This window comes from Protopterus annectens, chromosome 4.part1 (assembly GCF_019279795.1).
Source record: "Protopterus annectens isolate FY-2018-M chromosome 4.part1, PAN1.0, whole genome shotgun sequence".
Classification (NCBI taxonomy): Eukaryota; Metazoa; Chordata; order Ceratodontiformes; family Protopteridae; genus Protopterus; species Protopterus annectens.
Window position 1 is genome coordinate 989431405 of NC_056734.1, and position 15108 is coordinate 989446512.

General features: G+C 46.1%; 1 protein-coding gene across 1 annotated transcript in view; it reads right to left on the reverse strand.

Annotated features, from left to right (window-relative positions):
* PSMD1 (proteasome 26S subunit, non-ATPase 1) overlaps positions 1 to 15108 on the reverse strand; it is a 2664479-nt gene that overhangs the window by 1184517 nt on the left and 1464854 nt on the right. The gene's annotated exons all lie outside the window — the stretch shown is intronic.

Genomic DNA, 15108 nt, shown 5'->3' on the forward strand with positions numbered 1-15108 from the left:
CAGGGTTGAAGCCCCAAAAGGACTCAGCTGTCAAAACAGCCAGAATAGTAGACAATGTTGCAGAAAGAAGTGTCACCGAACTAGGGGTCAGGGTGCTGACAGGCCAGTCAAGGTCTCGAGAGTGGATTGGCTCTGACTGAACCATGGTCCACAGAGTAGGCTCTAGAACCACGGAAGGGTGCAATGCAAGAACAGAAGGAATTAGCATCAAAAAAGACACCAGTACCAAGAGCTCCAAAGTGTGGGAGGAAGTAGGAGGAAGATCATATGTTGGAGTCTGTGGAGAAAATCTCCCAGCTCCAAATGGGAGGGAAGTCTTGGATGGGGTTGGGATGCCTCTGGCTGCTAGAAGCTGATCAACAAGCCTCACTACATCCACTTCCGAAAGACTCCTGGTTGAACGGGTGGATAACCCTGAAGGAAAGCCAGGCCTTTCAAGAAAGTGACAGAGTTGTCCAAAAAAGGGTTGATGGACAGGGAGTATCTTGTCCTTGCTAAAATTTCACCTTTTGGCACCAAGGTCGAAGGACCCAAGTGTTGTGATGGAGAGGAAGTGACCAGATTGGAGGGAGATACTATTGTTGGTGCCAAAAGGGTGTCTGGTACCAAGGAAATTATCACCACTGTAGCGGAAATTATGGCCATCGGGTTCCATAGAAGAGGTTGTCGTTGCCACCGTGAAGGCAGCTTTAGGCTCTGGTGCTGACAGTTTAGGAAGTTTTGTCTTTGGTTCAGTATGAGTCTTAGCAGGCTTTGGTTCTGTAGAACTAGGAGATGTTGGAACTGAATGACTTCTATTTTTTTTGTCTTTCTTAGGAGGTATTGAAACTTCCACCTCAGATAGTGCCTCCAAAAAGGGAGTTTTTAACAATCCTTTTAAGATAAATATATTTTACGCCCTGCTAAAGTACAAGAGCTGAATCCTTTACAAAGTTCACAAAGAGGTTGAACCTGGAGGTGAGAAAATCCAAGACAATAGACACAAGAAAGATTCCCACAGTTGGGTATCTTTCTACCACATTTATCACATTGCTTAAATCTGGTTGTCCCTTTATCAGGCATTATGACTATGCAAATAAAAAAGACACTACAGCAACAAGATGATGAAAATTCTTTGAAAAGTTGTAAACCAAGCAAAGATAGATAAACACAGACGGAAATTGTTTATTTTTTTTTAAACTAGTGGGAAGTAAAGGGAGGAATACTAAGGATGGTATAATAATTACCACAGAGCTAAGGGAGGGGTCTATACCAACAATGGCACGAAAAATACCAAACTGGTAAGGAAATGTAGAAAAAAAGTACAGTTGAGTACACTTACCATAAATGTAGATGTTAAGAGTGCATTCACTGTTGCAGTCATTACATTTGGGTAGATTCCCAAAACTATGGTTGGGATAAGGTGTTTAGATAGCATTAAGAGCCGCTATAAGGCCCTGCAAGACTTCAGTGATAAAGCCAGCTCTGGATTTAGAGAAAATTGGCAAATGGTAATGCTTGGTTAAAGTATGTACAGAACTCCAGGCAGCAGCTTCTAGGATGTCCCTGGTAGGAACGCCTCTGAGAAGGGCTGTAGAAGTAGATGCAGCCCTGGTGGAGTGGGGTCTGATACCCTGGGGGATAGGTTTTCCATGGTGCTTACAGCAGAAATGAATGCAATGGCTTATCCATTTAGAAATGGTTTTGAAATAGCCTTCCCCTCTGCCCCCTGCAGCAAATGCTACCAGCAGTTGTTCAGATTTTCTTTGAAGTTTAGTCCTGTCCAAGTAGAATCTAAGTTGTCTATGCACATCCAAGGAATGCAGAATCCATTCCCCTTTGTTCGGTGGACTGGTCAAGAAGGTTGGCAAATGAATGGACTGATTTAGAGCCATGCTGGATACCACCTTGGGCATGAAGGAATTATTGGTCCTGAGTGATACCGTGTCCGTATGAAAGATAATGAAAGACTCCACTGCCATAACGGCCTGTAATTCAGATACCCTTCTAGCTGAAGTAATTGCTAAAAGGAAAGCTGTTTTCCAAGAAAGAAATTTTAGTCTGCAGTAGCAGCTGGCCCGAAAAGAGGGAGAGTGAGTTTCTTCAATAAAAAGTTAAGGTCCCAAGCTGGGGTTGGAGCTCTCCTGGGTGGTCTAAAATTTTTGGCCCCTCTGAGGTACTGCTTGAGCAGTGGATGAAAGAAGAGGGGAAGTTCTGTGATATAAAGAGCTGAAATGGCTAAGGCGTGGATTTTAATGGAGGAAAAAGACAGGCCCTTGCGAAGCATCTCTAAGTATTGTAAAATCTGAGGTAAACTGGGCGCTGCTGTGCTCATCCCTTGTGATTGGTTCCAGGCACAGAATCTTTTCCATTTTTCAGCATAAGATTTTCTAGTGCTAGGCCTCCTTGCCTCTAAGACGACACCCATCACAGGTTTGATGAGGGATGGCAAGAGAATTTAAGTCATTAGTCAGGCTGCAAGGTTAAGTGTTGAAAGCTGTGGGTGCAGAATCTGGTTCTCCTGCTGAGACAGCAGGGATGGAGTCTGAGGCAGGAGCCATGGAGATAAGGGGTACCAGTGTTGGCGCGGCCAGTCTGGATCAATCAAAATCATCCTTGGTTTGTCCCGTTTGACTTTTAGTAGTACTTTGGAGAGCAGAGGCTATGGGGGGAAGGCATAGATGGATAGGTTTTTCCAGCTGAAGGACAGAACATCCACTTTCCAGGCTTGTTTGTGGGGAGTCCTTGTGCAAAATTTGTTCAATTGGTAGTTCTGGGGAGAGGCAAACAGGTCTATACCCGGGCTCCCCCATTCGCTTGTCAACATGTTGAAAATCCTTTGTTCCAGTTTCCACTCGTGTGGGTCCATAAGGTTTCTGCTTAGTCCATCTGCCAGTGTATTTAACTTTTCTGGCAGGAACTGAGCTTGTAGGTGCACTTGGTAGCTCAAGGCTGTGTTCCACAATGCCAGGGCTACTCTGCAGATGGGTAAGTGTGTGTACCCCCCTGCTTGCTTATGTACCACATAACCATGGTGGTATCAGTCTTTACCATTAGTTGTCCTGGAAGAATGTTGTCCTTGAAAACTGTCAGAGCATTCTGTACAGCTAACATTTCTTTTTGATTGATATGCAGGTGCACTTGACTTGGGTTCCATTTGCCCTGAATGCACTTCCCTGCCAGGTGTGCCCCCCATGCATAGTCTGATGCATCTGTTGTTAGGGTTTGGGTGGCAAGGGGGGGGGTGAAAGGTATTCCCTTGTTTTGGTGGCAGGCCTCTGCCCACCAAAGGAACTCTAGGTGCAGGCAAGGTATGATAGGAATCATTGTTTCTAAGCTGTGAGAATGTTGACTCCATAGGCTTTTTAGATACCACTGTACTTTCCTCATATGCAGGCTTGCATATGGAATTAGAAGAATGCAGGAGGCCCATGAACCCCAAGGATTGCAGTATTTGTCTTGCAGATAGCAGGGTTTTTGTGGCCACATTTGAAATAGGTTGCCAAATGAGTTTGCTTTTCTGGCGTGAGGTAAGCCATCTGGGAAGTTGTATTCAAGCTTGCCTCCCAGGAATGTAATTTGTTGACAGGGTAGCAGTTGTGATTTCTTTTCGTTTATGGTGTACCCCAGGCAAGTTAGAACCCTTTTTACAAATGCCAGATGATTCAAAAGAATGTCCTGGCTTTCTGCCTGAATTAGACAATCATCCAGGTATGGGTATATCTGAATACTTCTTTGCCTGAAAAATGCAATTACTGGAGCTAGGCACTTTGTGAATACCCTGGGTGCAGTAGATAAGCCAAAGGGCAGTGCAGAGAAAGTACAGTTTTGTACCTACCATAAATGTAGATGTTCGAGTGTAGACACTGCTGCAGTCATTACACTTGGGTTATCCTGCTGTCAGGCGGTCCCGCAGTCGGCCAGAGTTCCAAAGTCTTGGTCCGGCGTCAGTTGCTGTCACCTCCTCCCTGATGTCAGTGCGACAGGGGTATAAGATGCAGCCGACGCCATTTTCTTCAGTTTTTCTTGCCCCAGATGTCAGGTGCCTCTAAATATGTAGGCAATTCCAATTGCTAATAAAACATACATAAGAAAAGCAAAAAACAACTTACAGCTACCAGCAAATACTCCCCATAGGTACGTACCAGCCAGAAAGAAGGGAAGGAGGGAGGGTAACCTGGACTGCAGCAGTGTCTACACACTAACATCTACATTTATGGTAGGTACAAAAAGTACAGTTTTGTACCTACCATAAATGTAGATGTCCGATAGATATGCAACTGCAGTCATAACATATGGGTTGTCCTGCCTCAGGCAGCCCTCGGTCGGCCGAATTCCAAAGTCTGGGTCCGGCGTCAGCTGGTGTCACCTCCTCTCCGACGTCACAACGGCTGCAGTATAAAGGCATCGGCCAACGCCATCTTCTTCAGTGTTTCTTGCCCCAGATGCCAGGTGCCCTCCTAGGAAGGCTAAATTTGGTGAATGGATAAACAATTCCAGACATGCACAATCAGTAATAAACAGATACACCATAGGAGATACCCCCAGCTAAAGGGAACAGGGGGAATGGACCCAAATGAAGGAAAAGAGGGAGGGAAAATCCGACTGCAGTTGCATATCTATCGGACATCTACATTTATGGTAGGTACAAAACTGTACTATGTCCTTCAAGAATGCAACTGCAGTCATAACATATGGGTTGAATACCATAGCCAAGCTGGGGGTGGATGGAGCTAAGAAAAAGATGGTGTAGCTAAAATGCCCTGCAGGACTGCCGAAGCAAAGCCTGCTCAGGATCTGGAGTATAAAGGCAGGTTGTAGTGTTTGGTAAATGTATGCACGGAGCTCCATGTAGCAGCCTCTAGAATGTCCTTTGTAGCCACTCCTCTTAGGAAAGCTGTGGATGTGGCCATAGCTCTGGTAGAATGTGGCCTAATATTGGCTGGCACACTTTTTCCATGGTGAGAATAGCAGAATCTGATGCAGTGTCCAATCCATTTTGAAATTGTTTGCTTGGAGATTGCTTTTCCTTGTATTCCAGCAGCATAGGCTACAAACAGCTGGTCAGACTTTCTGGTGGCCTTAGTTCTGTCCAAGTAGTACCGTAGTTGCCTGTGTATGTCCAAGGTATGCAGCAGTCTTTCCCCTCTATTTTGAGGATTGGGGAAGAAGGTAGGAAGGTGAATAGCTTGATTTAGAGACACCCTGGAAATCACCTTTGGCATGAAAGAAGGATTTGTTCTTAGTGAGACTCTGTCCTGATGGAAAATGAGGAAAGGAGGTATTGCCATGAGCGCCTGTATCTCCGAGACTCTTCTTGCTGATGTGACTGCCAATAGAAAAAATGTTTTCCATGATAGAAATTGCATCTCCGAGGTTGCTGCTGGCTCAAAGGGAGGCAGAGATAATTTTTCCAGTACAAAATTGAGGTCCCATGCAGGTACAGGTTGTTTTCTGGGAGGCTTGATATTCTTTATTCCTCTCAGGAACTGTCTTAGCAAAGGATGTGAGAACACTGGTGGATCACAATTGTATCTTGCTGAGATCGCTGAGGCATGAATCTTTATGGAAGAATATGAGAGTCCAGAATGAAACATTTCTGCCAAGTATTCCAATATCTGAGGTATACTCAGTACTGTTGTATCCTGACCCCTGTTGGCAGCCCACATGCTGAATCTCTTCCACTTGGCTGAATAGGCTTTTCTGGTGGATGGTCTGCGGTGCTTCCAATAAGATGTCCTGAACTGCCTTGGAAAGACTGGAAGCAGAAGGAGTTAAAGTAACCTCCAGGCTGTCAGATGTAATGTTTTCAGGTTTTGGTGAACAGTCCTGTAGTTGTGTTGTGTTAGGAGCAGGGGCCATAAGGGCAGAGGCCACGGTTTGGTCAGAGTTATGCTCAATAGCAATGGGTACCAGTGTTGCTTTGGCCAGTCTGGAGCTATCAAAATGCCCGTTGGTTGTTCTGCTTTGATCTTCAGGATCACCTTGGTCAACAGTGGCAGAGGGGGAAATGCATAAATTTTTAAGGAATTCCAGCTGAAGGAGAGAGCATCTGTTGCCCAGGCTAGTGCATGGTGGGTCCTGGTACAGAACTCTTCCAGGTGATGATTCGTGTGAGACGCAAATAGATCTATGTCCGGTCTTCCCCATGTCTTTGTTATTTGTGAGAACATGTGTGGATGCAGCATCCATTCGTGTGGATCCAAGAAATTTCTGCTCAACTTGTCCGCCAGTACATTGTCCTTGCCTGGCACAAACTGGGATTGCAGGTGTATCTTCCGACTCAGTGCTTTTTCCCAGAGCATCATTGTTAGTCTGCAGAGGGGGTATGAATGAGTCCCTCCCTGCTTGCTTATATACCACATGACAGTGGTGTTGTCTGTCCTTATTAGTAAATGTCCTTGCTGCAGTGATTTTTCGAAACTCTCGATTGCATGCATCACTGCCAGCATCTCTTTTTGGTTTATGTGCAGATGTCTTTCCTTTGGTGTCCATTGACCTTGAACGCATCTGCCCTCCATGTGCGCCCCCCATCCATGATCTGAGGCATCTGTTGTAATTATTTGACCTGCTTGAGGTCTGTTGAAAGACATGCCTTTGTTTAATTGACTTGCTTGAGCCCACCACAAGAATTCCTTTTGCAGACATGGAATAAGTGGGATTTACGTCCTCTAGGCTTTGGCTGTGTTGTGACCATAAGCTTTTCAAATACCATTGCATCTTTCTCATATGAAGTCTTGCCAAAGGTATCAGGAGAATGCATGGTGCCATGAACCCCAGGGCCTGCAGGAGTTTCCTTGCAGTCAGCTGGGGGAGCTGTGCTAGGCCTTTGAAGCACTCTGGTAACTGCTGTTGTTTTTCCTCTGTGAGGTAGGCCATTTGTGTGTGTGTGTCCAGTCTGGCTCCTAGAAAAATAATCTGCTGGGATGGCAGTAGCCTTGACTTTTGAATGTTGACTGTGTATCCCAAGGCCTGTAGTAATTGCATGACATAGTCCAAGTTTTTTATTAAGGTTTGTCTGTTGTCTGCTTGTATGAGGCAGTCGTCCAGGTAGGGGTATATTTGAATTCCCTGGAGTCTGCAGTGTGCCACTACTGATGCCAGGCATTTCATGAACACTCTGGGCGCAGTAGATAAGCCAAACGGCAATGCTGAGAATTGATAGTGCTCTGTCCCTGCAAGAAATCTGAGGTATCTTCTGCAGCTTTGTCTGATTGGGACATGCAGGTATGCCACCTTGAGGGTCCAGAGTGACCAGCCAAGACCCCTTGCCCAGCATGGGAAGGAGTTGCTGTAACGTTAGCATTTTGAACTTTGGCACAATGAGAAAGGTATTTAGAGTAGACAAGTCCAGTATAGGCCTCCATTTGTTTTCCTTTCTTGGAACAAGGAACAGTCTTGAATAGAATCCCTGGCCTTGTTCCTGGGGAGGTACCTTTTCTATTGCTTTTATACTTAATAGCTTTGAAACTTGAATGAGTGCCTCTGCCCTTTGATGGTGTGGCAGGTTTGGCATGCCTTGTCTTGTAGGTAAAGTATGGAAGTGGAATCTGTAACCCTTGTCTATTAAATCTAGAATCCAACTGTCCTTGGTTAAGATATGCCAGTTTTTTGAGAATAAGGATAATTTTCCACCCAAGGGTGCTTCTGTCTGAGCCCTTGTAGGCGGTATGAAAGTCAAGTCATTGTGATTGTCCTTGTGGTGCAGCTGGACTGGCTGCAGCACTTCTTTGATTTGTAGGTTGCCATTGGCGACCCTGTAGGAGCCTCGGTATTGGCCTCGGCCACGCCTGTTCTTTCCCCTTTGAAACCTGTCAGAGTCTGGGAAGGACCAATTTTTTGAAGGCCAGTTTCTACTGAATCTGGGTGGCTGAACCTGGAGGAAATCCTTGACTGTCTGTACTGACTTAGCTTTTTCCTCAATGGACTTCAACACATCTTGCGCATAAGCGCCAATAAGCTTCTGCTTTTCCAGAGGTGCATCAAGTAACTTTACTTTGACATGGTCTGGCAGTGGCTGATCTTTTAACCAAGCATGTCTACGTATCACAGCCCCAGTCAGAACTGCCCTACATGAAGCTTCCAATGCATCATAACCACACTGAAGAAAATGATTGTTAACCTGCTGAGTGTTATGTATGTGATCCTGCAATGCCTTTCTGTCAATAGGCTCAGGGGAGGCTATCCTTTTCTGTAAATCATCCAGTAAAAAATCCTGGTACTGAAACATATGAAAAAGGCAGTTAAGGGACCTCATTGCTAGGGTGGTAGAGGTATAAACTTTTTTACCCCATCTCTCCATAGACCTGGCTTCCCTATCCGCTGGCAAGGGATTTTTGGCAGTGGAGGTAGCCACTCCCTTGGGACCCTGTGAAATAGTTTCTAAATCCAAGGTGTGGGCCTTAAAAAGATGTTTGAGAGTGTCAGGGACTCTAATATCTGTCTGGCTTGACAGGAGCAGGGGGGAGAGAGTCAGGGTTAGCACTGGAATCGGAGAAAACATCATCCAAAACATCCATCACAGGAGGAATAGCTAAAGGTCTGTGCTGGGGAAGCTTTAGAAAGGTACGGAGCCTTTTCCTGGAATCAGAGAATTCCTGACCCTGCCATTGGAAATGTTCCCTCATAGAGTGCAGGACTTCACCAAAAGAGAAATCCTCTGGAGGAGAGGCAGAGGGGATTGATTCCTCAGCATCAGAGTCCTCATAGGCCTGGAAGGATTCTTCTTGAATATCGGAATGCTCAGAATCCCCAGAGGCCTCAACTGAAGAGAGGTTCTCAGTCTGCTCAGTTCTAGGCCTTTTCTCTGCAAGAGGCTGAGAACCCCTGTCTGGGTGAGGCCGAGACCCCCTGATAAGGGAAATAAGGTCTGCAGCAAGAGACATTATCTGTTTATCAGAAGAGGGGGCCTGGACAGCAGGTTTAGGATGGGCCTTGGCCTGGCTGGCGGCCTCAGCACGTGCAAAGGCCTTGATGGACATAGATACAGGAGGCCTAGCAGCCCCACGTGCAGGAGTAACCTTGTCCACCGGAATGGTGTCGGGTAAATCATGAACTTCGGTATCCGGAGGAAAATCAACAACCAGCACCAGAGAGGTCTCTGGGACCGAAAGACTGGATAACGCTGTGTCGTCGGCCTGGAGCGGCTGAATTACCACTTCCGCAGGGACCGAAGCACTAGCGGAGGGTCTAGGAGTAGTATCGGTAGAGGATGCGGGCCAAAGATGCCGGTCCCGGTCCTTCCGTGTTTTGGAAGATTGAGCTGTCGGTTGATCCGACGGCATGATATACGAGAAGGATTCGCCAAAAAAGTCTTCAGCAAAATCTGCCTGGCGCCTGAGAGTGCGCTTATTAAAGCAAGCACAGGCAGCACAGGCCAAGACGTCGTGGTCTGGGCCCAGGCAAGGAAGACAGTAAGAATGGAAGTCCTTATGAGGTATTTGTTTACCACAAGACAAACAATTATTAACTTTCTCAATTTGTTCTGACATCGGCTGAGGCAAGAAAAAATGTTCCCCAACGGGGTACTTAGCTTTTAGATGACTTCGGTACTGAAAACACAGGAACTGACCGACCGGCACTTGCAAACTGCTTCCGCTTCGGGCACCGCGTGGCAAGAAAGACTGGAGAAGATGGCGTCGGCCGATGCCTTTATACTCTAGCCGTTGTGACGTCGGAGAGGAGGCGACACCAGCCGACGCCGGACCCAGACTTTGGAATTCGGCCGACCGAGGGCTGCCTGAGGCAGGACAACCCATATGTTATGACTGCAGTTGCATTCTTGAAGGACATCTGTACTATGTTCATAGTGTTACACTGCTGCAGTCATTACACTTGGGTAGAATCCCAAAGCTGAGGAAGGGTGGCTGGTCCAATAATGCATTAGGGGTGGCTATAAGGCCCTGCAGCACTGCAGTGGCGAAGCCAGCTCTGGATTTAGAGTACAGAGGCAGATGGTAATGCTTGAAGGTGTGTACAGAACTCCATGTTGCTGCTTCCAAAATATCCTTGGTAGGTACTCCCCTGAGGTAGGCAGGTGAAGTGGCTGTTGCCCTGGTGGAGTGAGATCTAATGTTGCTAGGTACAGGTTTTCCATGGTATGTGTAGCAGAAGCGTATACAATGTCCTATCCATTTTGAAATAGTCTGTTTTGAAATGGCTTTTCCCTGTGCTCCTGCAGCATATGCTACCAATAATTGCTCATATTTTCTGAAAGCTTTGGTTTTGTCCAAGTAGAAGCGTAACTGCCTATGAATGTCCAAAGAGTGCAGTAGTCTCTCCCCTTTATTCTGTGGTTTAGGATAAAAAGTTGGCAGGTGAATAGTTTGGTTTAGAGACACACTAGACACCACCTTTGGAATAAAGGTAGGGTTAAGTTCGTAAAGACACCCTGTCCTGGTGGAAAATGAGGAAAGGTTCTACTGCCATTAGTGCCTGTAATTGTGAAACTCTTTGTGCTGATGTTATTGCTAAGAGCAGAGCAGTTTTCCAAGAGATATATTTTAATTCTGCTGTGTTGGCTGGCTCAAAAGGAGGTAAAGTTAGCTTCTCCAAAACAAAGTTGAGGTCCCAAGTCGGAGTAGGTGCTCTACGGGGAGGTCTTATGTTTTTAGCCCCTCTGAGGTACTGCTTTAACAGAGGATTAGAGAAAATTGGTGGATCTGTGTTGTAATGAGCAGAGATGGCAGAGGCGTGGATCTTGATGGATGAGAAGGAGAGTCCTTTGTCCAGCATCTCAGTTAAGTATTGTAGTAACTGAGGAATGTTTGGGACAAGAGGGTCAAGGCTGTGGGCTTGGTTCCAGGCACAGAATCTCTTCCATTTATCCAAATAGGCTTTCCTGGTACTAGGCCTTCTGGCCTCCAGAATGACATCCATAACAGCTTTGGAGAGAGGCATTGCTTGCTTGACTAAGGAATCTTCCATGCAGCTAGGTTTAAGGTCTTTAGCTGGCTGTGTAGTATTTGTTTGTTGTGCTGAGTCAGCAGATGTGGGATTTGAGGCAAAATCCAGGGTGGTTCTTGTGCTAAGCTCCTTAAGATTGGGTACCAGTGCTGGCGTGGCCAGTCTGGTGCAATCAGGATCATCTTTGGCTCGTCCTGCAGGCTTTTATGAATACCTTTGACAGGAGAGGTAGTGGTGGGAAAGCATATACTTGTAGGTTCTTCCAGCTGAATGAGAGGGCATCCACTTTCCATGCTTGTGGATGGTAACTCCTTGTGCAGAATTTTTGTAGCTGGCAGTTTATTGGGGATGCAAACAGATCCATGTTCAGGCTCCACCATTTCTGTGTTATCATTCTGAATATTTGTGGATTCAACTCCCATTCGTGGGGATCCATGACGTTTCTGCTTAAGTTGTCTGCAGCGTGTTTTTCTCTCCTGGCAGGAATTGCGCTTGCAGATGAACTTGAAGGTTTATAGCTGTGTTTCATTAAAGTCATAGTTTGTCTGCATAGGGGGTAGGAGTGAGTGCCCCCTTGCTTGTTTATGTACCACGTAACTGTGGTGTTGTCTGTCTTTAGTAGTAGTCGTCCTGGATGCAGCAGGTCCTTGAAAGCTATAATCACATTTTGTATAGCTAGCCTCTCTTTTTGATTGATGTGAAGATGCCTTTGCTCTGCGGTCCACGTGCTCTGAATACACTTGCCTGCCATGTGTGCTCCCCAGGCATAATCCGATGCATCTGTTGTCTGTGTTTGCCTGGCTGTGGGTTGTGTAAAAGACTGTCCCTTGTTGAGGTGACAAGCGTGAGCCCACCACTGAAACACCTGTTGAAGGCAAGGGATTAGTGGTGTAACTGTTTCCAAACTGACAGAGTTGAGACCATACATTCTTCAGGTACCATTGTAGTTTCCTCATATGCAGTCTGGCATATGGAATTAGTAGTATGCAGGATGCCATGTAACCCAAGGCCTGCAGAATTTTTCTTGCAGGGTGCTGGGTCTTTGATGCCATCAACTGAAAGTATTGAGTCAGTTGTCCTTGTTTGTCTGGCGTGAGATAAGCCATCTGGGCCATTGTGTACAAGCTGGCACCCAGGAATATAATCTCTTGTGAGGGCACTAGTTTTGATTTCTTTTCGTTTACTGTGTACCCCAGGCAACTTAATAACTTTTTTACAAATGCCAGATGCTTTAAAAGAATGTCCCTGCTCTCTGCTTGAATCAGGCAGTCGTCCAGGTACGGATAAATTTGAGTTCCTTTCTGTCTGCAAAATGCAATTACGGGTGCCAGGCACTTTGTGAAGACCCTGGGCGCAGTAGATAAGCCAAAGGGCAGTGCAGAGAATTGGTAGTGCATTGAACCAGCTATGAATCGGCGGTATCTTCTGCAGTTTTGTCTGATAGGGACATGCAGGTATGCCTCTGAGGTCCAAAGTCATGAGCCAAGCTTTCTTGCCCAGCGGGGGAAGAAGCCGCTGTAATGTCAACATTTTGAATTTCGGAACATCCAGTTAAGTGTTTAGAGATGAAAGATCCAGAATGGGCCTCCAGGCTTTGTCCTTTCTGGGTACCAGAAAGAGTCATGAGTAAAATCCTTGTCCTTGCTCCTGTGATGGTACCTTTTGAATAGCTCTCATATCCATGAGTGCTGTAATTTGTTTTTGAGCCTCTGCCCATTGATTTGGTGGCAGATTTGGCATTCCTTTTAACCTTGGCAGAGTGTGAAAGTGGAACCTGTAACCTTGAAATACAATGTTGAGAACCCATTTCTCTTTGTTGATCATTTGCCAATTGTGGTAGAAGAGTGCCAGTTTTCCTCCCAAGGGGGCTGCCAAGAAAGATTTGTTTGGCAGCTGTAGTGGGAAGTCATTGGAGCTGCTTTTTATATGGTTGTGGCCTGTCTTCCCCTTCTTTCTGTCCTGATGCAATCCATTGTCGAGGCCTGTAAGGACCTTGTGTTTGACCTCTACCTCTTGGACGTCTGTATCTTACCCTTTAAGGTCAGTCTGTAATTGGAAAGGACCAATTCTTAGTTGGCCAGTTTCTGCTAAATCTAGGCGGCTGAACCGGTTAGAAATCCTTCCCCGTTTGCATAGATTTTGCCTTATCCTCCATTTTCTTTAATACCTCTTCTGCCTAAACTCCAAACACCACATCCTGATGCACAGGTGCATCCAATAATTTTGTTTTAACATGATCTGGTAACGTATATGTTCTTTTAACCAAGCATGTCTTCTAATGACAGAGCCTGTAACTGCTGCTCTGCAGGAGGCCTCTAGAGAATCTAAACCACATTGCAAAGTATGCTTTCCCACTTGTTCACCTGCATGCAATAAATCCTGCATTTCTGTAAAATTAGGAGGATCTGATTCTGGAAGCATTTTTTTGTTTTGAGACAGTAAAAATTGCTGATATTTTAGCATGTGAAACTGGCAATTTAAGGCTCTTGCGGCTAAAGTTGCAGATGTATATACTTTCTTTCCACATCTGTCTAATGCTCTGGAATCTCTGTCAGAGGGGGGGGGGGGTCAGCGACAGGGCTTTTATACAGAAATTTATGTGAGTCGGGGACTCTGTAGTATCTGTCAGGTTTAACAGGGGCTGGAGGTAAGGAATCAGGATTTAAGCTGGATTCAGTATACACATCATCCACAATATCTAACAGTGGTGGAATAGCAAGGGGTCTGTGTTGAGGTAATAAAAGGAAGTCTCTGAGCCTTTTCTTGGATTCTGAGTAATCCTGGGCTTCCCAGTGGAAATGCTCCCTCATGGTATGTAGGGTTTCCCCAAAGGAGTAGTCCTCAGGCGGTGAGGCTGATGGAACTGATTCCTCAGCATCGGAATCCACATAAGGGGGTAAAGAGTATCCTAGGTCTGAGGATGAATCAGAAGAGATGGACACCAGGTCGGATCAGTCATAGTCTGCATCCTGTCTAGGCCTTTTATCAGGAGGGGGATGGGACCCCCTGATCAGAGTAATTAGGTCTTCGGCCATTTTGAGCATTTGTTTCTTAGGCATGGAGGCCTGTCCTGGAGACTGCTGTATTTGTTTCTTTGACTTTAAAGGAGGCTGAGGGTTTAATGCTTAACTGAGTAGGTCTGAAGACACCCTCTGTAGCTGCGGGTTTCTCAGCTACTCCGGATCCCTCTGAAAAGTTAGTCCCGGTAGGCTGAAGAGCTTGTGGGTTCGAAGGCCCAGCCATCTCCACGTGGGAGTCAGAGGCAGCTTGTGGTTCTACAGAAGCGGTAATCTGGGGCTGCGAAGGCGCCTCGCTGAAAACCGGAGAACCGGTGACTGGCCTAGAAGAGGCTTCGTCGTCAGTTTTGGGCCTCGGATGCCTATCCTTGTCTTTGCGCTTTTTGTGTATTTCGGTCGTTGGAAGTTCCGACGGCATGGTATAATTGAATTTTCTACCAAAATAATGTCGGGCAAAAACAAACAGATGTTTAGTAGTGCACTTGTTAAACCTAGCACAAAAATGACAACCAGTAACGTTGTGGTCAGGGCCTAGGCATGGGATACAATAGGAATGGAAATCCTTATGAGGTATTTGCTTCCCACAAGAAATACAGCTATTGGCTTTTACTGACATCGGTCTGAGGCAAGGTTCTGGATTCGGAATGAAAATCTCAGGAGACGGCCGACCAGCACTTGCGAACTGCTTTTGCTTCGGGCACCGCACGGCAAGAAAGACTGGAGAAAATGGCGTCGGCTGCATCTTATATACCCCTGTTGCACTGACGTCAGGGAGGAGGAGACAGCAACCGACGCCGGACCAAGACTTTAGAACTCTGGCCGACTGCGGGACCACCTGACGGCAGGATAACTCAAGTGCAATGACTGCAGCAGTGTAACACGATGAACATCTGATAGTGCGTGTAGCCTGCTTTGAAGCATAGGTATTTTCTGCAAGATTCCCTGATTGAGATGTGCAGGTATGCTTCTTTTAGATCTAGTGTTGCCAACCAGGCGTCTTTGCCGAGCATAGGAAGCAATCGGTGATGAGTCAGCATCTTGAATTTTGGAATCTCCAGAAAGTTGTTTAGAGTAGACAGGTCCAGGATAGGATGCCATGAATGGTCTTTTCTGGGTACCAGGAAATGTCTCGAGAAGAAATATTGTCCCTTTTCCTCTTCTGGTACCAGCTGAATAGCCCCCATGCTCAAGACCAGAAGTACTTGTT